The 18,546-nt window shown below is 41.2% G+C and overlaps 1 protein-coding gene across 1 annotated transcript in view; it reads left to right on the top strand.

Annotated features, from left to right (window-relative positions):
• LOC136844419 (G protein-coupled receptor kinase 1) overlaps window positions 1-18,546 on the top strand; it is a 538,027-nt gene that overhangs the window by 517,599 nt on the left and 1,882 nt on the right. The window lies entirely within an intron of this gene.

The following is an 18,546-nucleotide window of genomic DNA, read 5'->3' as shown; positions in this document are numbered from 1 at the left end:
GGAGGACTAGCCTAGAGACCCCAAAACAGGAACTATCTGACTAAAAGTACCACTAAAAGTTAACCAAACGATGTGTGAACATACAATTAATATATATCCGTACAGAAATATAAAATTATAAAAGGACTCATGTAGAAGAGTGGGCCAAACCACTTTCATGACATATGGAATGCTGGTGGTAAATAAATGGCCGACCCTTACATTAAATAGTAACAGTATTAATCCAGAAATATAAATGTCATCCGTTATCGTATACATTAGAAAATATCATTAGCATAACAGTACCATCTCGGAGAATATACCCGTTCGCTGGAGGAGGAAAGGGTCCAGGGAAAAAAGGGAATTATGATCACAAAGGCGAGAGGGGGAAACAACCTCATAGCCTAAGATAAAGCGAGGACCCGCGCCCCACCAGGGAAAGGGTAATTCAAGAAAAAAAAAAAAAAAAAAAACTCCAACAAGGAGTGAATATATAATATGTAAATAACACATATATAAAACATATTATCATACAGCAAAAGGGCAGAATCATACTGCTAAACCAAACGAGGACTGAAGGTCACGTGTGGTCAGAGAGAGAGAGGCGGCCGAGACCGGCGTCATATTCAACCCCGTAATTATCGAATTAGAGGTTAAATAAAAGGCCTCAAAACGCAAAAAACTCAAAGGGAGATGGTACTCAACTTAGATGAAGGAAATTCCTGAACGGAAGACATGCCAGCGCACAGAAAAAAGCAAAAGCAGCACACGGTCAAAAACCACAACAAAGCGCTGGCTCGTGCTAAAATGGAATGCCAATATGGCGGCTGAGATGTTGGTAGTCGGGGAGCTGGTGCGGGCTTTGTAACGGCACATCGCTTTCTGGGATTTTGAGATTGGAGATCTCTACAGGGCGGAGGCCGGTGGCAGTGGCAACACTCACCCTTTCCTATATACGACTCCATTTTATGGAGTTCGCACTGGGGGTAGTAACCCCAGCATTGCATTTAGCTTTTCTCTGGTATGTTTAGCAATGAATTTACCAAGAAATATGTGCTAGATGGTTATTTCACCAGGTGACACAGGTCAAAGCCCAGAAATAGATTTTTCCTTTGTCAAAATCCTTTTTTGCATTACCATAAGGTTTTTAATGGATAGTTTTTGAAAATGGGAAAGTATAGAGAAAAGTTGCATGTAGTTCCCAAACATGTTTTTCAATATGAATATTGTAATACCATAAATAAAAATCATTTAACACGCTAAGTAAGGTTACAATAAAGATTAGAAAGTTTTTAAAACAGGCTTATTGTCACATTACATTTGCCATGTACATTAAATGAGTCAATAAACAAAATAAACATAAAAATTATATACAGTATACTGTAACATAATACAGTATAATGCATAAATAATGATATAATAGATGAAACCATTTAAAACACTCTGTAATGTTGAAGTAAAGAAGAAAAACTCAATGAAATATAGGGGCAGTAGTCACTTAATTTACATCTACCATATTTACATCACACATTGCTTGTAATCTGATCAGTACCATTTTTAATTCAGCTGTCTCCCAGCATAGGTAAATTCATGGTTTTTCTCTTTTTGTATATTTTTTACATTATGTGCTAGTTTACTTTGCGTTTGTTAATAATGGTCCCAAAGGGTAAACATATAATCTTGCCTATCAAAGAAAAACAAGAAATCTTAGATAAGTTATAAAAGTATTGTTCTGTAGTGGCACTTACAGACATACTTAGGAGTGTTAGAGAAACCATTTCTGATATTTTACATCAATCTGTTTGGTCTTATTCTTGTTACTTAAAGTGTTGGCTCTTGTTATGAAAAAAGATTAGAGAGAGATATAAAGTGTTACATTGCACCCTAATGCATTTAATAACTTGGTTTGATTTTACTCAACATGCCTTAGGCTGCAAATCTTGGTAGCCCAGCATAGTTAGACCCCAATTTTATCTCAGTTCTTGATTGAGTAGTATCACAAGCTTAATAAGTCTCTCTGTTATCTTCTGCCTTTTGTAATGCCCATCTAATTGTTTGTGTCAATTCTCTGTCAAAAGGCTCTCAAGGCCCACAAATATGTGGTTTAGTCTTTCCTCCTTGCCTGAAACTTTTCATGTACAGTAGTTACATCAATATGAAGACTGCTTCTGTTGATGTCCTATCTGGCATGACCTTGGACTAAAAATGATTGAGTATAACAATTTTTCTCAGTCTCTCTTTCATCATATTTTCTGATATTTTCAAAGCATGCTCAGGCACTGAAGTATCAACATTTCACTGTACCCCCTTTTTTGTAAACCATTATTTTAAGGTTTTGTCCCACTCTTTTTGTTAAATAGGGTCTGACCTTAAATATCTGCCAACACAAATTATGAGGTGAACCACTGAAAGGCTCATTAAAAACAGCAACCCCAACTAGGGATTAATTATGCTGGATGACCTGTTCTTAGGCTGCTTTAATTAGATCATTTGCCATTCCAGTTGGTCCTTGGGCTTTCCCATTTTTCATCTTCCCAAGGGACCTTAAAACATTTCCAGATATTGCAATCTCTGTTGGTTCCTCTAGCATGCCAGATTGATTCAGGTGGCACAAGTATTAATACTGCTACTTTTACTTTTCTGTCAGTCAGAAAGTAGACTGCATTGTCTTGGACCTTTTACTACCACAAATGTGGGGTCTACATAAATGATGGGTTTATATGTTTTTTTTTAAATTAATTATTTGGGTGAGATCAGCATTCAAAGTATACAAAATAATAACACTTGGTTGACCCAGATGGACTCTATAATCACCTGTTTCCCACCATGTTCATGGAATGATTATGTTCATGTCAGAATTCTTCACGACCAGCCTCTAAGATAGGTTTCCACTTGACAAGTATCCAAGTAATTAATTTTACAAAATATTCGTTATTTGGGATGAATCTTACCTACTGTTAAAGGTAGCTGACTAGCTCATTGAATGAGGGTGGTGGGTTAGTACAGCCAGACAAACTTACCCTCAGTACAATGGGAAAAAGCTTCTGAAAATTCTTACCTTCTACGTGATACTTCCTAACAAGTACTGCCACCAGATGGTGTATCCACAGCAGGGTGTAAGACCCTTGTAGTGAGACTTGTTGGAGGATCCTTATAGGTAAAAGGAACTCTATCCCATAGAGTACTAGTGACTCCTGTGCCTGAGTTGAAAGCCCAAAACTGACAGTCCAAAACTAAAGACAACAACCACCTTCAGATATGAAGGTACATTCCTATAAACCAATGTGTACCTTATGCTCCCCAAACTCAACACCAGGATATCCTGATGGCCTAATGATAGGAGAGAAAGGAAGATTACTCTGATATTTGGTTCAGGAAAAATCATCCTCACTGTGACGGCAGAACTAAGGGCTTTACAATTCTCACACAAAATTCTGTCTCACAAATAACGTAAGGCACCGAGTCAACCTCTGTTGAGCTGCGTTGACAACCAGCTCAAGCATTCTCTCAAGCGAGTGCATGAGCTCCCAACCTCTGACATAGTTATGGATGAAGAGACCATTCTGAAGGAAGCACTTCTGAGCTTGTCTGCAATAACATTTTCTCCCTAGAATGAACTGTGGTAGAGGATTGATGTTCCTAGACTCAATCCAAAGGAGAAGTTACTCTGCTAGCCTGAACAAATCTCTTGATTTTATCCCTCCTGGCCTCTTTATGTAAGGAAGAGTGTTGAATTGTCGGAGCGGACTGCAATCATCTTGTCTCTGATTAGATGTTCTGCTTGCATTAGACCCTTCCACATTGCCAATGCATCTTGCTCTCTTCTACAGTCCAACTCCCTAACACTGATGTTCCCCAGAATGTGAGGTCTGGACTCTTTAGGTCTACAAGCAGACCCATCAGCAGTCTTGACCAATCTCCCCACCAACAGAGAGAACCCAAAAGATCTGAAGGAACTACCACTGGCATCGAGTCTGGAAGATGAGACCTGTCCTAAGAGTTTTTGAGCAAAATTGAATTAGTTTCATTCATAGATGAACCATGTTAGCAAACTTCTCAAAGGAGCCCATGTGACCCAAAATTCTCTCAGCAGTGATATAAACTTGTCTACCTGTCTGTCTGTTAGAAAGCCCAAAAAAGAGAGTCGGTCTTCACCCCCTGGGAAATAGCTGACTTGGTCAGAAGAAGCATAGACTAGTCAACATAAATCAGAATCCCAGCATGAAGGCCAGATGCAGAAAACAATCCTTCACCCTCAAGATCACCTGAAACGAGTTGGCGAGAACTAACCAGTTATCCAAGTATATAAGAACTCAGATTCTTGGCAGATGACTCTATCCTGCTGATGATGCCAAAACATGGGTGAATAACAATAGCACCTTGCTCAGACCACAACACATAGCTTTGAATTGGAAGACCTTCCTTCTGAAGACAAAGTGCAGATACTTCCCTGACTGAGGATAGTTCAGGACATGAAAGTATGCATCCTGCATTTTAATAGAAATCATCGAGTCACCCTTCTGGACAACCACCAGAACCAAATTGGATGACTCCATCAGAAAGGGAGTCAGACAAACAAACGTGTGGAGACAGGAAACATCCAATATTGGTCTCCTGCCCTCAAAAGCCTTGAGAACAAGAAAGGCAGTTATAAAGCCCTGGTGACATATCTAAAACTGGCTTGATCAGCTCTTGAGTAACAACAGTCTGATCTCCTCCAGCAAAACTCGGAACTTCTGTACTGTATGTGATAAAGGTAAATAGGGAAGAATATTGGGAACACCAACAGGGGTGGAAGCGCAACAAAGGATACATTGTGTCCCTTTGTCAGGAACTCCAAAATCTTTGTAGGGGAGCCTTCTAGTAGACCTCAAAGGCATCACCTGCTTTACACTACAACAGCAGATCCAGAGACAAAAGCTTTGGCTAGAGTGACGACCCTATTGAGGCAACAGCAGGAGCCATCTACACAACACAAGAAGCAACAGAAGAGGAAGGACTGCCAGTGCAAGTAGGTACAGCTGTCAAAAGGTGAGGAACACCAGGCAACAGAGGAGGGGGGATTAAGTATGAGGGAGATGGCTAACATCAGAAACAGAAGAAATAAATTATTATACACAGTAGGGCGAGTAAATTATTTAACAACTGAAGTACTGATGTGTGGCTCAGAATCTATTGAAGTAACTGGAGTACTATACCTTTGATAACTCAGTGGGATCACACACACCACTGTCACTCTTACAAGATCATGATAACATCAGTTGACTTGAACACTCAGCTCTACCAAATAAGTCTCTTAGGAGAACAAGTCAATTTCCAGACAATAGACAGTTAAGAGAGAGGTGGCTAATGGTACAGACTCCATCCCAAGACACCTTAATTCCCTGGCAGAGGAGAAGACCTACTGACACAGGGCAGTCCAGAGGGTGGGGTATAGACAGATGAAGGCTCTAACAACTTCTCTACCAGGAGAAACCAAAAAAGTGTGATCACTATGGAGGGAACTACAATCCTTATCCAGAATATACACAGTCAAGTGCCTAACTGACAGGAAAAGTAAACTCTCATAGTTTACCTGTCTGTTTCTCCTGAACCACATGGGGAGCATTAGAAGATGGAGCAAAAGTAAGAAAGGAATCAGACCCATAAGGCAAAGGGGTGGAAAGAGCAGCAACACCCAAAGAAGAATAAAGAATACATGGTGTAGACTTATGGCCAGACCTCACTAATTGCCTATGTAATCTGTTGACCTTTTTCAAAAAATTATTTATCTTCTCATTTGACCACTTCTTATATTCTTCACAATGAGAAGAAATATTACACTCATTCCCCCTACAGGTAACACACAGTGTGATCATCATGCCCAACCAAACACATTCAGTTTACACAAAAATAATTCATACAGAACTTAACATTCCTATCCTTGATTGCTGTAGAAGACTGTATGAACAAGTAGCTGGTGGAAGAATTCTGACAAGAACGTAAACATTCCAGCATCTTCTGATAGGAAATAGGTGATTATAGAGTCCACCCAGCTCAGCCAAACATTATTCTTTTGTTTACTGTATTTTGAATGATGCTTTCACTCAATGGCACAAAGTAAGTTAACTTTAACAATGGCACAAAGTAAGTTAACTTTAACAGTAGGTAAGATTTATCCCAAAGAGTATACTTTATAAATAATAAAATAGATTTTTGTTGCAAAAAATTTCATCTCTACTGACACATATTCAGAACATCATGATAAAAAGTCTAACAGCGAATGAAACAACAAACCCAATATCAGTATGAGAGATCTTGCTACTTGCAACAGTCTTGCCGTGCTCCAGTCAAAGATATCTTGCTTTCACATTCATAAGTTTGTACACTAAAGTCTTCCAAAATAAACAGAGGATGCCAATAGTATTTTATTATAACTCTTTTTTCCTAAACAAAGTGAACTGCATAATTAGTGAGTCAGAATAAATGGAAGTGACATCATCATTTGTATCCCGTCACTGATCCATCATACAAAGATTGTCTACACAGGTGATGGATGCTGGGTAGAAACAGGCAGTAGATTCTTAGGTTGTCCAAACCCTTTGAGAGAGTGTAGTTATTCTTGAAGCCCTTCGTCTGTGATTTGAGATGTGAATCACCCTAGGACACAAAATTGACTCTGTGCTTAGGAAACAGGCTATACAGAATACCTTAGGGAAGGTTGCAAACATTCTTGTAAACAAACCAAATACAGCAGTAACTAAGTCGACCAGCAAAACAGACCAAGTTTTAATAAACATATGAGAAAAAATAAAAGACTGGAATCAAAGTAATCATGGAAAAGCTAATGTCCAATAATTTTAAGTATGTAACTTACCCACTAGTTACATTGCTATTGTTTCAAAACCGAACGGCAGCTAGAATTCAAAATTTGCGCCAGCAAAAACAAAATGGCAGCTAGGAGATACCCCCTCTACCCACTGGTGGAGGAGTAAGGAGCTACCTTAACACAAAACTTCAGTCGTTTCTGCTGGCTTGTGCTGTTCACACCTGTTTGCAGCAGCTGCTAGAATTCAGGAATATTCTGTTATTGGAATTTGGTGATGTACTTAGTGTTTTGTCTTCAATATTTAGTTAGGACAAGCAGTTACATCAATTTAAGTTTGTGTTATTTTAACTACCCTCTTTTCTTTGCAGTATGTCAGACTCGAGCTCAGGTAGGGCAATTAGAGTTTACAGCAAAGGGTGGAAAAGTAGTTAGCTAAAGAGATTTATGATGCACTTACTGTTTGCGCAGCTTGTAGAGGTCAGGACTGTAACCTGGATCTGACATGTAATGAATGTAGAGATTGGGATGAAGGGAAGTGGAAGATTTATTCAAGTAGGATGAAAAAGTTAGATTCTGATAGGAAGCAGAAAGCTGCAGTTAGAGCTTCCTCTAAGGAAGTAGATAATTAGGATCATGAACTTTCCATTTCTCCCATTAACACCCCTCCTGGTAGTCAACCTGTTCCTTCACCTGGTTTCCGTTCACCTGAACCCGATGCCGTGACCAGCCTCAAAGCCCATACGAACGTGAAATTTTTGTTAGTGCTTCAAGCTGTTGAGAAGTTGGGATCCTCTGTAAAATCCATGGTGGATAAAGTGACGACTGTTAGTGTTTGTGGTGGAGGAGGGTGGCTACTCGCCCATCAGTTTGCTCCTAGCAGGTCCTGCTAGACTCCCCATCCCTGGGAGAAGCATACTGGAGACCCAAGGAAGGCGACTGGGGTCTGCTCCCGGGTGTCTCCCCCTCAGGCAGATCTGATGTTGACTCCCAGACTGCTAAGAGCGCCATTGGAGAGGCATCTCCAGAGAGGAGTTTAGAACCTTGAGTTCAGGGAAGTGCTTTGCCCAGGAGCCAATGGTCTGGCCTGACATGTCTCGCCTGCTTAAAAGGTCTGCAGTGTCTAAAGCCTGAGGCAGTACCTAGAAGTGAACAGCATTTCATGCTTCTCCTTCCCCTAGTTGTAGTGGATGGGAGGCTCCGGAGGTTTTTCCGTCTTTCTGAGACGGTGAGGGAGCACCGGAGTTGGCTCCAAGGTACCAATTAACTTCTGCTAAGAAGAGTAAGAGGATTTTGCTTGATGTGGAGGCACAAAAGCAGTTGTTTCGACTGGATGATGAAGAGGAGGTAGTGCGTGAGCACCAGTGTCAGGAGAAGCGCATTCTTGCTCCAATTTTGACTTGTTCGTTGGCGCCAACTCGCCTCTCATCTGCCAGACGCTCGCATTCTCCAACACGTATTTCCAAGCAGGAAGTTCAGGACCTTTCAGCGATTTCCATTCAAGTGAAGTTGGATAAGATTTGGGGTTTTGTGCAACCCCACCTCCAGAACGAGACTCGTTCTCAGTAGTTGTTTCACTCTACACATTCCAGACTATGGAAGCAGGCGAAGAAGGTGATGAGGAATAGAACAGGAGTCACAGTTCCGCTTACAAGCAGCTTTTGAAATCTTCTTTGTTGAGAGTTTTCTGGATTCGTTCTCTCCATGTAGCGCGCCTCTCCGGACTCCTCTTCATGTGGATTGGAAGAAGAGTGCTTCACAATCCTAAAGATTGTTTTGTCTTTTCAGCACGGAAAGGCTGAAAGGAATCGATGTTTGGCTCCTTAAGAAGAGGAGCAGGCAAGACTATCTTCTGTTTCTCTTCCAGACTGACGTCTCGAAACAACTCTGCTACGAGACTGGGGCTTCTCTTGGGAATTTCTGCCTCCTCCCAGGAACTTCTGGGCTTGTCGGCACGCTTCAAGACATTCAGCTTTTAGTCACGGGCGAAGGCATGTTTTCTATGCTCGAACTGGATCACCTGTTGAAGCACATCTTTCGTATTTTTGAGGTGGTCAGTTTTTATGACTGGTCCATTGGAACGTTGGGCCACAAGATTTCTGCATGTTCTTCTTTGGATGAGGAACCGTTTATGGATGTATCGGAAGTTCTTAACGTTTTAGATCAAGGAGTTATCGATGCTGCTTCGGGACTGACTGCTATGTTTTCTTTAGGCATCCTTAAGAAGAGAGAATTATGGTGTTCTTTCCTTACAAAGGGAGTGTCAAGAACCTCAGAGGTCAGTTTTGTTTCTTACCCTTAGAAGAAGAACCTGTTTCCAGAGGGAGCTGTTAGTGGAGATTTCTTCGGCTCTTCAGAAGAAATCTATGCAGGATTTCCTGGCTCAATCCTCCAAAAGACCAAGAAAGACTACTGTTGCTTTGCCAGTTGTATGTCCGACTTTGTCTTCTTCTTCTGCGTCTTCATCTTCGCGTGGAGTACCCTTTCGAGGTAGAGGAGATTCTAGAGGATTGGCAAATTCTAGAGGAAGAACAAGGGTCCCTCTTAGATCAATTAAGAAAGTTCCCCAGTGTCCACCAACAAGAAGTGAGAAGCACACCCTCTGTGCACCGGGGGAGTAAGACATCTACTGTTTTGGAGGTGTTGGAGAGAAATGGGAGCAGAGAGCTGGGTTGTGGAGACTCTGAGAAGGGGCTACCGTATTCCTTTTGTGGTTCAGCCCTCCCCTTTCAAGGGTACCGATAGCTTTGATGGCTTACTTAGGCAGTTCAAAGAAATCCATGGCACTTTCCGAAGAGGTGTTGGCCCTGTTAGACGAAGAGAGCTGTGCAGAAGCAGTGGAAAATCAGAGCTCTCCGGGCTTCCTCAACACCTGTTTTTAGTTCCCAAAAGCTTCCAGGGTGTTGGAGACCCTGTTGATGTCAGCACGTTAAACAAGTTTGTAGAATGACAAAATTCTGCATGAGACCAACAACACGGTTCTATCCTAATCCATCAGACAGAGAGATTGGATGGTAACAGTGGATGTGCAGGACGCATATTTCCATGTCCCGATACATCAAAGAGTCTCGAAGTATCTATGTTTTGTATTTGGGAACCAGTTTTCAGTTCAGACTCTGTTCAGCCTCTTTGAACAGCACCTCAAGCTTTTTAGGATTCTGAGCCCCATTTTCAAAAGTGGCTCCATCAATAGGGGGATCAGGATATCTTTATCTCGACAACTGGCTTCTTTGGTCGGGAACTCTAGAGAAGTGCACAGAGGATCTTCAAGTGACTTTAAGATTAGCAGAGGAGTTGGTTCTTTCTAATCAACCATCAAAAGTCGTGTCTGATCCCTTCTCAGAAGACAGTATGTTGGGAATTCAGATAGATGCAGTGAATTTTTGGAGCTCCGTTGGCTCAAAGAGTCCTATTCTTGCCTTCAAAAGTTTTGAAATTTCCTGGCCCTCTGAATTTGCTCTGTGAACGAATGGATGAGCCTTCTGGGATGTTTGTCCATCCTAGAGATGTTAGTGATCTGGGCGCTCCCATGAGGCCATTACAATTTTATCTAAAAGCGAAGTGGCGGAGGAAGGAATTTCTGGATTCCTTCGTTTTCAAGATTTCCGAGGAAATCAAGAAGGATCTGTTTTGGTGGCTGTCAAGAGAAAGATTGACGGAAGGAAAGTCTCCAGCTCCGTTGAACCCCAACCTAACATTCTTTTCAGATGCATCCGACCAGGGATGGGGTGCTGTTCTAGGGAACAGAGAGACGTCGGGAGTTTGGACCAAAAGCCAACAGAAGTGGCATATCAACATGAAAGAATTGGTAGCTGTTCATCTAGGGTTGACAGAATTTGCAGAACAGATCAGAGGGTAGGTAGTAGTAGTCCATTCGGACGATGTAACAGCTCTGTCATATATTCGGAAACAAAGAGGCACTCACTCGTTCTCCCTTTGCAAGGTGATGAGAATTCTGTTATTGTGGCTGAAGCAAAATCAGACGCAAGTATTGACAAGGTTTGTTCAAGGGAAACTAAATGTAAGGGCAGACTTGTTCAGTCGCAAGAAGCAAGTGATCTTGACAGAATGGACTTTGCACCCCTTGGTATGTCGGCAAATATGGAAGTGTTGGGGGACTCCGCTGGTAGACCCTATTTTGCACTTGTGCGACAACAGACTTCAATTTATTGCTCTCCAATTCGGACCATCGAGCCAGGCTACAGATGCCATAGTTCAGGGTGGGAGAATCTGGATGTTATGCCTTCCCCTGCATTCAAGATAGTCAGAAGTGTTGAACAAACTCCAGGACGCCCACAGGTCGTCAGAATGGCTCAGTCACCCCGTTTTGCCATGAGGAGATGGTTCCCAGATCTGCTGGAACTTCGACCCAAGATTATCAAGGAGCTTTTACCTCAAGGAAGGATCTGATCAGGCAGCCCCAGTAAGAAAAGTTCCTCGGGTCTGTCAGTCTAGCTCTGTAACGCATTCAGGCTATCAACCGTCTCCTCAGAGACAGGATTTTCTCAGCAAGCTGCAAAAGCTATCACCAGATATAGAGTCTTCTTCAGGATGTATACCAGGCCAAGTGGAATGTTTTTAGAGACTGGTGCAGGAGAAAGTCCTCTTCTTCTAAAACATCTTTAGCTAATGGCCAATTTTTTCTTGTGCTTGAAAGCAGAAGCTGTTATCTACCTCTGCCATTAAGGGGTACAGGGCTATGTTGGGCTCGGTGTTTGACACACGTGGTCTAGATTGTCTAGTGACAAAGATTTTGTCAGATTTAATTAAGATCCTCGATAAGGAGAGGGCGGAAGGACCAAGATTAATAGGCTGGAACTTGGGACATGGTTCTGGTGGCTTAGGGTGATAGATTCGAACTCTCAGTACAGTGTGTCTTTGAGGAGTTAACGAGAAAGATACTATTTTTAGTAGCCTTAGCTACAGCGAAGAGGGTAAATTAGTACATGCAGCAGAATTAAAAGTAGGTTTTGCAAATGAAACGCTATCTGTTCCTTTCAACATGGGTTTTTGTGGCCAGAATGAAACCCATCCAGGCCTTGGCCACAGGTCGATTCAAGATTAAGTAATCTGACAGATCTAGTTGACAGAAGAAGAGAGAGCCCGTTAGAGCTCTCAAGTTCTGTATTCAAGCGACCAAGTCTATTAGGTAATTGCTTTGACCATCTCTGGTGCTCTGTTAAGAATCCCTTCTCGAGCCCCTCTCAAAAGCATTGGCATTTCTTTATTTGAATTGTATTGGTGGGCTCATGACAATTTGGATGATGCAGAGTGCAGTGTTTTAAAGATTACAACGCATGCATTAGCAATTCGGTTGCCTCTCTGGCCTTCAGATGCAATTGTCTCTTTCTTCTATTGTATAAGCGACCTTTTGGAGGGTAGGTCAGTGTTTGCCTCATTATCCTCTGAGATACGGAGACAACATCCCAATAATTGCAGTACCCTAGGCCTTTAGTGGTAGCTGTACACGGTGGTGTGAAGGTGATAAGGAAGTTCATCCTTCCTTAGTGTCCCCTTCTCTGGCCCTTGAGTTTTGGAGTTTGCTAGAGGTCTGGGGTTTGCTGTGAGGTACCTCTCAATCATTTTAATTTTTTAAAGGGGTTTAATTTTGCCTGGTGGGATACCCTATCGATTGGTTTTATATTTTTTTGGTTGATTGTGCTAGGGTGTTGTTTGGTCATCCTTGGTGTTTAGACCCTTCTACCTCTCAGTCATTAGTTTTTAAGGGGTTTAATTTCGGTGTAGACTAGTGGTGTTACCCATCGATTGGTTTTATGTTTTTGGTTGGTACTAAGCCTGAGCAGGGCATTTGTTTCTTGGTCATCCTTAGTGACCTATGAACCCTTCTAGGTCACAAGGATAATATATACTACTATAGACGTCCATGGCTCCCTACTTCCACGTCCTAGCAGTTAGAAAGAACTCCATATTTAAGAGGCAGAGATCAGTATGGATTGCTCACTTAACAGATAAGTTAACACAAACTTAATTATGGTTCTATTTGTTGTGGTCCTCCTTTAGTGTGGAGTCCAGCAGTCTTAACTACTGAATTGGATTACATACTTAAAAATTGCATTTTCATAATACAAATAAAGTTTCGTATACTTACCCAGTAGTTTACATGATCACTCTCCTCACTCCCCTCATGAATGTAGGGCATAAGCAACTTGAAGTTTGTGTTAAGTTAGTTTCTCACTCCTCCACCAGTGGATAGAGTTTATCTCTAACCACCATATTGTTTTGTTTTGAAGCGCAAAATTTTGAATTCTGGCATAGTTAGGTTTTGAAACAATAGCAATGCTAACTACTGGGTATTATACTTAAAACTTTTATTTTATTAGAAAATGTCATATTTAAAAAAAACAGTACTTGAAAACCATAGTTTTATCAGTTTTACATACAAACCCATTAATCACTATAGGCTTAATTTGCACTGTCAGATTCCCCAGACAAGTAGCCTCTGAAGTCTTGAAAATGAAAGAAGAATAATAGCTAAAATAACAACCAAGTGACAACATGCACATCTTTAACCCATCAGTAGAGACATTATAAATCCATAAATCCATCAATCATTGGTCTGAATATGAAATTAAGGTTAGGGGAGAAGAGAAATTTGTCACCAGTGTGGCAATAGGGAATGCATGTGATGCTTTTTGAGAAAATACTAGGATATAAGTGTAAATGACAAAAGACAGGCTGAACCCAGAATCCAAATAGCAGTCACCATGCAGATGTAGCAAGATCCAAATATGAATTCCTGATACCAGCAAAGCAATGGCTACCACAGGCAAAATATACGTACTGATAAACAAGAACAACCAAGGCACTGGTGACCATAGACACCAAAATAACTCAGACTGGAATGTCTGGAGGAACAGTGGCAGTCACAGAAACTGAAGGAGTGACCACTTTGGAAGCAGAAGTGAGGGTGAAAGCAGTAGCACTTGTGAAATAATTCTGCTATAATTATTCAGGCCTAACAAACTTTGAAGGAACTGCAGGATTGGTAGCTGCTGGGATAATCAGCAGAACAGTGGATAAACTCAGCCAGCCTGATACCACTGAAGAAGCAATTAACATGTTCCTACAGTACACTGGACACCAAGTTAAAAATGTTCTTCTGATAGTAAACCAAATCCAGAAAAGGAGGCAAAGTCACCTGAAACAACAGCAGTGGCACTGGAAGGCTCACCATTGAAAGGACAGGGCTGGTAGGTCCAAACATGAGACTAGCATGCTGAGCAGGCACCACAGGTAAGAAAAGCAGATGCCAACGGACTGGAGCAGCAGGCCAGGTATCAGACAGTGCTGGCAAGATGAAGCAGCAACAGTCCAGATAGCTATTCTTGGGGAGTTACAGCCAGAATGAAGGTCCAGTGTGCAAGTTGACTGAGCAATAAGAAATGGAGCATTGCTTTAAGGAATCAGCTCATGTACTTAGACTCGAGAGGAAGAAAACTACAAAGCAGAAGAAACAGGCAAATTGACCGACTGATAAGACTTCATATAAAAACACTTGTCCACTGACTGTCAGAGTAGGTGTTATAGCAAGAATAGTTCCAACCCACCAAACAAGTAAGACAAAGTAAGGGTCTGTGTCAATAAAGGACACAGTAGGGTCTTGGGGCTGAGTGAGGGTGTAGAGCCTTACTTAGGTAAGGAAAGGATTGGAGAACCATGTACAGTATTACCCCAAAGGGGTTGCACATATCATAGGCAGCTTGGATCAGAATATAGCTCTATCATCCACCCCTTTTCTAAAAGGAAGAACATTGTTATTTCTCAGGTGCCAAAGCTTTAAGACTGTGCTTGGACGAGAAGCCAAATGCACTTTTGCTGAAGGACAAGAAGTCGAACCCAAGATGCCGAATGGGCACAAAGCCGAATAGACTTAAAAAAAAAAAAAAAAAAATTAATTACCAATTCACCATATATATATATATATATGTATACTGTATATATAGTTATGGATTTGGCTGCAAAATGCTGTTGAAGGAATTATTTAAATTACATTTTGGCCTGAGGGGCACTTAAACACAACCAAATCCGTAAGGAAACGTAACAAAAGAGACAAAAGAGATTGCTTACCAAGTATATTACGTTTAAACAATAAAGCCGGCCACCATTGAAAGCCAGTTGTACATGGGGTTACTTAAATTATTTTATTCACACAGTGAGCACTGGGATATCTGAGAGCTGGGAGGCAAGCCAGCCTGGCAAATTCAGTGATTAATCACAACAAACAGCCAACACAACATAGAATATCTGAGGTTAGTAAGGCGAATTACATGGATCAATTACACAATGAAATAATGTTGACTGGTGTGCAAACTAGTATGACAATTGGTAATTTAAAGCAACATCATTAAAGGGTATTTACATAGCTTTCAAAGTAGTACTCAAAATAATTATGACTTGCAAATGAAGAGCCTCAGGCCTAGATTGACAGTCTTTCAAGAGACAAAGGGAGCCAAGGGTGTGGTGCAACAGAATGAGTGCCTTTTCGAGGCAAGAATTGCAAGGCGGTGGTTGCAGAACAGTGAGGGGGCAAGGCAACACAGTTCTGGAAATGGATTATTCCAGTTAGTTAGTTAGTTATAAATGATTTGCTTAACCAGACCTCTGAACTCTTTTAGGGTTCTTCTCGGGCTGGGAATTATTCCAGTTAGACTCAATACATAAAGGACCCTACCAGTAGTGCTAATTTATCACTATGGAGGGAGATTTTAACTTTATGTCATGGAAAGCAAAGGGTATTTTATCCCTAACTTAATTCATGTAAAGAACAATAAATCATTTAGTTTATACAACAAGGAACACACACATGCACAGTAGCAGGAGCTTAGGAGATTTACTTGGAGGGGAGAGGAAAGGAAATAGGGAAAGATCAGTGGTACTCAGAAGTTAATTCATAGACACATACCGTGTTATCTTCCACATTGCACATACTGTACTTTGCAGTGCAAGCACTGCTAGTCCCTTCCTTAACAACTGAACGGGTGCTTCTACCCTCTTTGATACCAGTGGCTTCAAAAATAAGGAGTCAGTAACGTTTCCTTCTAGAGAGACCAAGCGCACTTCTGCACAGTCTAAGGTTAGCTGTAGTCAACTGATCCATGTGCTATGAGTGAATTCACTCTCAGCACATTCCAGAGACTGAGCACACACCAAATTAGCAGGCAGTGCTAGCTCAACCAGGTGCACTTTAGATAAAGCATGCAAGGAAGAGCCTTACCTACTACTAGCAAGTACCATGTGATCCACCTAATGTGTTTCTGAAAAAAAAAAGCATCAAGAGCTAACCCCACTGACTGCACAAGCACTGTCCAAAGATTGACCATGCACAGAGCAAGAAGGCCTCATTTACTCAATAACAAATTTTTTCTGATGAAACACAAGGTCTATAGACCAGGCATGCACAGAGCGAGCAGGTAGCATGGGATCCACCAGTGTGTTTATGAAGAAATGCAGAAGGTAGGGAAACCACACTGCATGCATGATGAAAATCCTGAGACTGAGCATGCACAGAATAAGTGGGCCTTTCTGGCTCAGCTGTGAGTGTTTCTGGAGAAACATGGGAGGAAGAGCTGGGAGCAGTTCTCTTGTCCAAGTGGTCCAGGACAGAGGCCAGTGCTAGCCTAGGTATAAGCGAAGGAGGCCAGGTTATGGTCCTGAGGGTGCTCCATAAAGCCTGTCCAGCCCAGCCAACAGCTAATTGGCTGTTCTTGGATGACCAAATGCTGCTGTCTTCAAGAGACTGGAAAGATTGCTCACTGAAAGTTCTATGGGACTTTAGTAAGAGACCTTTTCCTATGGAAGGAAGATGAGGAGGGCAAGGAAAAGCTTGATGACAGGTAGGAAGAGGTAGAAGGAGAGTGTTTGTGCTGCGTTTCCTTTTCCCTACCGTATGTCTTATTCTTCTCTAAGGAAGCAGCTGTAGTCAGTGCCCTAGGGCATCTTTCACAGGAAGGCTGCAAGGAGCTCAACAGGATGAAGATATGGGTGTTGATCCCTCATCTCCTGTGCAAACCCACCTCTCACCCAAGAAGAGGTGTACTCAGGGGAGGAGTAGGGAGGTTTTCACTGGCAAGGACGAAGTCATAGGCTAACAGCAGTAAATTCTCCTGTACATTACTGTATTAAATGTTAAGGATCCACCTAAAAACTGTGGGGATGAAGTTCACTATACTTCCCAATGCCCTTCACACCTCTGAATATTACACTATTTCTCATTTAACAAAAACACTAAAAAAAAACACAAGTTCAACTTAGCAGTCAGATGGAACATAGCATTGCATCCTAACTTGACAGCCGCTGAAAAACAGTGTTGAGTGATGGCATGTGAGTCAGGGGCATTCCTCATTCACCCCCAGTAACCACTAGTTTACCACCTCATTACCAAGTTCCGTGACCATCTGCTGCTCACACTGAAGGATACTCCTATATAAAAGGTTATGGTTTGTATTTCTGTAAGAACAAATACTGATCAGTAAAAAATGAAAAGAATTACTAGAACTTAAACTCATCTGATGCAGCATTTATTTTCAGTACATCACGTTTAAAAGGTCTCCTTCCAGTCATGATCATCATCTGTTATTTTGCAATATTGTATTCATCAAGTTATAGAAAAGTACAATTAATAGTAAAATCATAACGCAAAATCATCAAAGGTAAAAACAATCAAAAAGACTTCTAGGACTTTACTGGTGTGTGCTAAACTTAAAAAATAGAAAAAAATATACATGGTTTTAATGCCAAACACAAGCCATCACCAGCATTAATGCACAACAAACTGCAAACATTAATGAACTACCACTTAGTTGGCAGCAGTCAGAAGGTAGAGAAAGGTAATTAACCAGATAAAAACTGAAAGACAATTAACTCTTATTAAGAATCCAAGTGAAATACATAAACAAGAATAATGAATGAAAGAGAAGAATAAAAGGGGAGGTTTTCATGGCAGTTGCATCCAACGAGAAGCCTAGAAGAATAAGGCCAACTTTCTTTCTGAACCAGTGGATCCAAGGTGTGTTTACACATCCTGCCACTCATTTGTTGATTTTCAAGCTATTCTTCTTCAATCTTCAAGATATTCTTCTTCAATCTTCAAGACTTCAGATGTAATGTGTTGGGGAAATTATGACTGATGGGCTTGTTCTGAAATAAATTTTCAAAGGCACTATGGCACATGAGCTTAGCACTTGAAAGGTAGTACTGCAGTCTTATACAGCAATCACAGTCATATTTGAGACAGCAGCCTCTTGTCATTTCATGATTTCCATCAACCTAAAAGGTGCATATTTAAGGTGTTTGTACATCCATTTACCATGGTATACTTAAACATGCTGCTAAGAGTTCCATTCTTAATGCTTTCAATAGTTCTTAGATGTTTACTTGTGGATTCTGGCCATTTCCCAGGAAATAAGACTAAGGCTTAATGACATTAGCAGGGAAGACCCTTCTGATAAATAAGAGGAAGTTCCTATGCCACAGATGAAGTTCCTGTGCCAGAGTCTTGCAGTTCACATCAACAGATACAAGTTCTGCCCAATTCTTTTCTCAACAGGCCCTTCTATATTAGAACTGAGATTGACATCCTATCAACCTTGGTTTATCCTTTTGAGAAAAGGATGCAAGTTCAAAAATGTCCAGTCTTCTGCTGGTAAAGAGTACCCTATCAGCCAAGAATTGGCAAATGGGAATCAGTTAGATTCTCATGAAAATTTCCTAATAAAGTGTAAAAATCACTTCTGGTCAGCTGT

The sequence above is a fragment of the Macrobrachium rosenbergii genome, chromosome 12 (genome assembly GCF_040412425.1).
Source record: "Macrobrachium rosenbergii isolate ZJJX-2024 chromosome 12, ASM4041242v1, whole genome shotgun sequence".
NCBI classification, from domain to species: Eukaryota; Metazoa; Arthropoda; class Malacostraca; order Decapoda; family Palaemonidae; genus Macrobrachium; species Macrobrachium rosenbergii.
The sequence above is the reverse complement of the archived record's forward strand: the minus strand, read 5'-3'. Positions and strand labels throughout refer to the sequence as shown.